Raw genomic sequence first — 7,767 nt, 5'->3', positions numbered from 1 at the left:
TATTCCCTGTCATCTCCATTAAATTGCATTTTTTTGGTATCTTCTAAGTTCCCTTTGTGCTGTACATGGACGCAACCGACTGTGTGCATGGTTCCTAGAATAAAGTTTTCATTTTGACAATAAGATTATACAAACATGGCCGCTGCTGGCCTTGTATGCTGTACTAAGATGGCCGCCGCCTGCCTCATAGTGGCACTGCGCATGCACAAAAGTGTGCTGTAGCAAGAGACTACTCTGTCATAGATAGTCGCCACCCCACTTTTCAGGCGCCGGAACTACAACCCGAACACATGGATCCGAGGTAAACACAAGGCTCATGTTTTTAATTTGTTATATTATGTGCACCTGCACTTTTTTTTAAAAGTTGTTCACTAATTAGCATTTTTCTGCAGTAAACTGGATGGCCCTGATTGATCCGAGGACCATCATATATACACAATGGCACTTCTTTGTATTTTATAACTTTTACTGATGCAACATGACTGTATCTTTGTACTTATTTATGTTTTATGTTAAATCACTTGCCTAATGAGACCAGTTGTGTGGTCTCCATATATAGCACATGCTTTTACACTGTTTGTATGCTTGAGAAAGGCTCCATGTTAAGAGCCAAAACGTCGCACAGGGGCTAATAAAAAGCCGTTTTTTCCTATCACAAATTGGAGTGCTGTCTCTTATTGGACGAATAGATAGATAGATAGATAGATAGATAGATAGATAGATAGATAGATAGATAGATAGATAGATAGGCTAAATATAAAAAAGAGATGGTGGGGCCCAGGAACGGCTCCCCAGCGGTGGCATGTTCCGGTGTCAACTGTATCTGCATCTTCAGGACACAGATACAGTTCAATCCAATGCTGGAGAAGGGAGCCGTCTGCTCCCTTCTCCAGCATTCACTATGTAACGCTGCCATGAGCGGCTCAGTGCAGACAGGTGCGATGTAGTCACGTCATCGCAACGGTCTGTGCTGAGCCACACACTGCACAGACCAGAGGTGCAGAGGGATCTCCTCCACTTCTCGTGGGAATAGGGTTAGGTGAGTATTTTATTTTTTTAAATAGGCACTATGGGGGCATCTTATTGCATGGGGGAAGCTATGGGTGAATTATACTTTATGGGAGCGGGTATGGGGGCACTATACTGGCTGTGGGGGAATTATACTGGCTGGGGGGGGCTGCTGCGGGGGCATTATGATGGTTGTGGGGGCATTGTATTGAATATTGGGGGCAGCTATGAGGGCATTACACTATGCGGGGACAGCTATGGGGAAACTATACTGTGTGAGGGGCATTATAAGCTCGTTATCCTGTGTGGGGGCACCTATGAGGGAATTTCACTGTGAGGGGGGAACTATAGTGGCATTATATTGTGTGGGTCAGCTTTAAGAGCGTTATTTTTTGTGGGTGTAGCTAAAAAGACATTGTACTGTGTGGGGACAGCTATATGGGAATTATCCTGTGGGGTAAACTATAGTGGCATTATTATACTGTGTGGGGGCCTCTAAGAGGTCATTACACTGTTTAAAGGCAGCCATAGGGGCATTATACTGTGTGGGTCAGCTATGGGGGCATTATTCTGTGTGGGGGCCACAAAGGGGGCATTATACTGTCTGGGATGCACTATTGGGGCATTATACTGTGTGGTGGCAGCAATGGGGGCACTATAGTGTGTGAGGCTACTACAGGGGCATTATACAGTGTGGGGCGGCGATGGTGGCGTTATTCTGTGTGGGGACACTAAGAGGGCATTATACTTTGGGGGCATTATACTCTGTAGGCAGGCACTATATGGGCATTATACTGTGTGGGGACGCACTATAGGGGATTATACTGTGTGAGGAGGCATTATACTGTGAATAGAAGTTACGTAAACAATGTAGCTCGCTATCACTTCTGTGGAAGTTTACAGAAACAGAGTAGCACAGCAAACTACGCTGTTTACGTAAGCCTGACCCCGGATGCGCCTCTGCAGTTGTAAACATGTGTTGGGGGGCCACTGGTTTGGGGCCTACTCAGATGTCACCCCCCCCCCCCCAGTGCTAAACCCCTAGATAAGCCTCTGTTGATATCTAATTATCTTTGAAGTCTGCGCACAAACATTGGCTTTGCATAAAGTCATTGATTAATTCTGAAACAAGTTGTAGATTGTGTTTCATTTTTTGTTCACTTTTACCGGAAATATTGTTTTTAATTTTATTATGTAACTGAACAACCAAGCTATGAATACATTATGTATCCGCACATATCTCATAAACAAGAGAATGTGGGGGTCACTGCCAAGGTGAGATAATATCAGGTCATTAAGAAGTGTTGTTTTTTTTTAGCTGATTTGACAGTATTTTTAGTGTCAAGAATAACTAACATGTGGTAAAATAGATGACAGAATGAATTATTTTGATGTTTGAAATCTATAGCTGGTAATACATATAATGTAGCTGTTAGCTATTTTTTTTATTTTATTTCCCCATAAACATGTCCAATGGGCAAATAGTTGATAATATAATAAAATTATATTATATTATATTGATATATATTATATGATATATATTATTGATTATATTATATTGATATTATAATATAATATAAATATTGTATAATTATAATAATAATTCAGGTGAAAATATACAAATTTGTCACACGTTGTTTTTTCCCATAACTGGACAGATGGGCTGTACCGATACACATTAGATTATCGACAAGATAAAGGCTAACAAGCGCTTTTGTTTTTGGGCTACTTTGCCAAAAATCACTGGTAGCCAAAAAATGTTACAAACAAATTGGAAAACTAAACTCATATACTCATATATCATAGAGATAAGTGATACACGTCTACAGCTCAGATACCAATAGAAACACATCAGCTGCAGTTACTGTGAACTGTAAAATCAGAGGAATTACAATCAGAATAACTTGCACAAGCTTTTCAAGTTTATAAAAAAATGCCCTATTTTTGCAGTCTTTGAATTTATGGATTGTTGGCATCCCTGGCCAATATTCACTGACCAATATCTAATGTGAATGCCCAGATAAAGGGTGCCCATATACAGGCTGGTGTCTCACTGACACTGATAGTTGGTTGCATTCTCCATATCCCTGGATTCTTTATGTGCTCCTGGTAGTTTCAGTTTTAAAAAGGCACTAACTTTTCGACAAACTTTGTATAGTATAGTCAATAGTACAAGCGAATATAAGAAACTTTGTAATACAACCTATTAGAGAAAAATACCTCTTTCCCTCTCAGTCACCAGGGCCTGGGTAAACCTGCTACCTCTGCACCCCCTATAATTACGCCTACATGATAGCAGTTAGGCTCCACCCACTAGCTCAGATTAAGGGGGGATTCACACGAGCGTGTATTCGGTCCGTGCGGGCCGCGTGGTTTTCACGCGGCACGCATGGACCAATACAAGTCTATGGGGCAGTACAGACAGTCCGTGCTTTTTGCGCAGCGTTTGTCTGCTGCGCAAAAAGCGCGACAGGTTCAATAACTGCGTATTTCGCGCATCACGCACCCATTGAAGTCAATGGGTGTGTGAAAACCACGCAGGTTGCACGGAAGCACTTCCGTGCGAACCGACTGAAACAGCGCACCAGCTGTCAAAAGGATGAATGTAAACAGAAAAGCACCACGTGCTTTTCTGTTTCCGAACATCTAAACGGAGTGTCTTTGCGATGAGCGAAGCCGGACAAGCGAACCGAACTTCACCGGGTTCGGCCGAACTCGTTTTGGCCGAACCCGGCAAAAAAATTATCGGTACGCGACGTCAGGAGATAGTCACTGTCCATGGTGCTGAAAGAGTTAAACTGTTTCAGCACCATGGACAGTGACTTCCGATCCCAATATACATGAACCTGTAGAAAAAAAAACGAAGTTCTGACTTACCCATAACTCCCGGCTTCTTCCTCCAGTCTGACCTCCCGGGATGACAATTCAGTCCAAGTGACAGCTCCAGCCAATCACAGGCCAAGCACAGGCTGCAGCGGTCACATGGACTGGCGCGTCATTAAGGGAGGTGGGGCCCGATGTCGAGAGGCGCGTCACCAAGGACGCGTCACCAAGGACGCGTCACCAAGGCAACGGCCGGGAAGTTCTCGGTAAGTACGAACTTTTTCTTTTTTTTCAACAGGTTTTTCGATATTGTGTTCGGCATTCACTGTCGAGGGTGCTGAAAGAGTTAGCTCTTTCAGCACCTTGGACAGTGACGGGCGTCGACTAGCCTCATCTCTATGATGGCGCTGCGCGAAAATCACGCAGCCGCGCATCATACACGGATGACACATGCAGCTGTCAAATGGTTTTTGCGCGCGCAAAAACGCAACGTTCGTCTGTATCTGCCCTAAACCTCAGAATTAGAGATATGGCCTGGAGAGGGGAAAACTGCTAAAACATTCCATATACAAGTGATCTAACGAGAAGGAGATTATTACACAGTCAGAAAATCATGTCATTATCAGTCACTACAAACACTATATCTTCACCTACATGGGCATAACTACCATGGTAGTACGTATTTCAGCTGCTGTGGGGCCGCTCAGATTTGAAATAGAGTTAGTGATCACTGACTGTGGATGATAGAAGGGGAGAGTGGAAGGCACAGTGGAAAATTTTAAGAAGATTGCTGGGAGACTAATGAATGGAGGAAAAAAATACAATTAACAGAATGGGGACCAAAATAATTATAAGCTTGTTATATATTTGGAACTTACTTGATGTGGAAGGTGGTCATGGTAGAATAGAGCCACTTCCAGGTTTTTCTATAGAACTAAAGATGGTGCCTTCTACTGTGTGATGTCCACCAAGGGAACTTTTACACAACTCAATATAATAGTTGTTGAATGGACAAGCATACACTTGCACTTAAAGGGGTTTGCCCATCAGAGACATTTATGGCATATGCACAGGATATGCCATAAATATCCGATAGATGCTATTTTGGCCCATGATTGCGTTAACAGATGCGGCTCCCACCACCGGGACCCGCACCCATCTCTAGAACGGGGTCCCCTAAACCCTGCTCTACCTTTCCAGGTTCCTGCTGCCTCCTGGGCCGCCACCTGATTACATGGTCGGAAATTACAAAAACCGCGTAGCTTGCGGAGCTATTTCGTAACTCCCATAGAAGTGAATGGCAGTTAGGGAAACAGCATAGCTCGCGTGCTTACTGATTACACGATCGGAAATTATGAAGTGGCCCGGGAGGCATCAGGAACCGAGAAAGGTAGAATGACATTTGAATCACAAATAGTTTACGTGATCACCTTCATCACACCCCAAAATTAACTTAGATCCCAGGAACTCTAAATAAATACAGACCTCAGACCAGATCCCCTAAATATTTACAGACCCCAGACCATACCCCAAAATAAGTACAGACACCAAACAAGACCCCTAAAACAAATACACACCCCAGATTCCCGAAACGAATAGAAACCTCAGCCACATGTTTTGTACGGTGTGCAGTAGTTGAAGTCGGAAGCAGATGGCTCCGACCACTGCATAACAGGCGTTCTGCAGAACTGCAGCTCAGCTGCTATTCCGTGACCGGAGCATCTGCTTCTGGCTCCAACTACTGCATACCCTTCAAAACATCTAGTACCTAGGGGCTACTTGAGTGACTGAGCGGTGCGGGGTCCGGTAGTCGGACCCCCACCAATAATATACTGATGACCTATCCTGTAGATAGGTCATCAGTTGTCCGGTCGTGGACAACCCCCTTAAAGCCCAAAAAAGACTGGTCACTAAATTGATAAATTGCTGCCAACCATTCTAACGGTTCTGAAAATGTGAGATTTTTATTAAACGCAAATTCTAAAAATACTAAAAGGGTTTCTATGGCACACTATCTTGCTTTTTACTTCTTTCCTGCTTGTTTGTCAGCCAGTCAGGAAGCATTGCATAATATGACTTCTCCCTCTCACGTATACACCATGGTTGAAGTTTCTCTGAGTCTTCGTGCTTGTACAGAAAAGAGAAAAGTAAAAATTATTCAATTTGAAAACAATGCACTTATAAGTCAATGGAGACTGATAAATAGGCCTTACAGCAGGGATCTCCAGGCCTCATCAGCGGCATGGATTTTTAATAAATCTCTCCCGTCTAATGCTTACTTTTCAAATTCATTAATCGTAATATTGGAAAGATATCTTCAAAGGCGGTGGTCTAAAAACTTTGGTTTTCCAGCTGTTACAAAACTACAATTCCCAGCATTCCCTGACAACCACAATTGTAGCTTTGCAACAGCTGGAGGGCCACAGTTTGGGGACCACTGGTCTAAGGACTATTTTGAGAATGTTGTCATAGAATGTTACAGGAAAAGCTACAGCAGTCAACTATTCATGTTTTAGTGTAACAGAATAAATAAAATGACACAATAGATAATGATTGAACTGTGTCAAGACAATACAGGTCACAAAGACGTCACGTCATAACCTAGAAGAAAATGTATGGCACTGAATTTTAAGAGGGAGAATCATTGAGCAGCGTGGTAATGAGGTAATTAAGATGAAAATTGCTGCCACCGTGACACATAATGAATAACAATATGAGCCACGCAGGGTAACGTACAACAGCTGTATTGTCCACATTACAGAATGTAGGATGGGACCAGCTTGTACTGCTTCTCTCTGAGAACTGCAATATACCAGGGTGGAGAGAACCGCTCTGCTCCATCTCTGTGGGTGCCATTCAGTATATATCCCTTGTTCTGTGCTGCTAGGGCTGTCATCCCAGTGGTGTTCATAAATTAACACTGATGGAAAATATTTAACTATGACACGTTACTTATTCATTTTAAATAGTTTGAACGAATCCCAAATCTGTCCATCATTCTAATAATCGACAAGTATAATATAAAAAGAGAGAGAGAAATTAGAGAGATTACAAAAAAGTCTGCTTTTCTTTTTCAGAAACAGCACCACTCTTGTCCATGGACTGTGCCTGGTGTAGTGTGTGAGGGTGAGCTGCAGTAACAGATGCAACCTTTGGGAAAAAAGTGGAGCTGTTTCTGAAAAATAAAAGGATAACCACTAAGGCTAGGGCAGCATGGAGGGAACTAAATAGCTCTCCAATAAAAAGACTATATAGCAAGTGCAGTTTTAGATTCTTAAATATAAGTTATTTGTAGGTCTACATTTTCGTTGCAGATCTGAAAAAGAAGGCGTTACTGCTTATTTAAGGATAGTGAGTGGAGCCATACAAATTATTCCCTTTTCGTTCCTGGCTAAATATACATCCAGAACCGCTAGTGGACAGCACGTCAGCCTAAGGCCAGATTCACACAAACGTGGGGAAACTTTGACATGAAAAACGTCCGTTTTTCACGTCCGAGGTGCCCCTGTGTGGGTTCCGTTTACATGGATCCCCATAGACTTAAGTCTATGGAGGGATCCGTGAAAATGGAACAAAATTGGACAACCACAAAAAATTTTTTAAAGAGTTTGTCACCACATTATAAGTAATTTTTGAGCAAGTAATGAGCAATTTTAGATTTCCGCTAATTAGTTTCTTAATGCACAACTGGGTGTTTTTTTACTTTTGACCAAGTGGGAGTTGTAAAGTGGAGTGTATGACGCTGACCAATCAGCATCATACACTTCTCTCCATTCATGTTCATTTGTACTCAGCACAGCGTGATCCTGCTAGATCACTTCAGTAAAGTTTGTGTGGGACTTAATCGCTGCACAGTGTGATCTTATGAGATCACGCTATGAATGACAGCACAGCGTGATCTCGCGAGATTAAGTCTCACAGAAACTTTACCGAAGT

At 42.6% G+C, this 7,767-nt stretch overlaps 1 long non-coding RNA gene across 1 annotated transcript in view; it reads left to right on the top strand.

Annotated features, from left to right (window-relative positions):
- Window positions 1–222: 222 nt before the first annotated feature.
- Window positions 223–7,767, top strand: part of LOC142760839 (uncharacterized) — a 37,466-nt gene continuing 29,921 nt past the window's right edge. The window contains exon 1 of the long non-coding RNA XR_012883421.1: window positions 223–301. This is a non-coding gene — a long non-coding RNA (uncharacterized LOC142760839). The remainder of the gene's footprint in view (window positions 302–7,767) is intronic.

Source organism: Rhinoderma darwinii, chromosome 4 (assembly GCF_050947455.1).
Source record: "Rhinoderma darwinii isolate aRhiDar2 chromosome 4, aRhiDar2.hap1, whole genome shotgun sequence".
Classification (NCBI taxonomy): Eukaryota; Metazoa; Chordata; class Amphibia; order Anura; family Rhinodermatidae; genus Rhinoderma; species Rhinoderma darwinii.
Note: the sequence above shows the minus strand (reverse complement) of the source record. Positions and strands in the feature narration are given on the sequence as shown.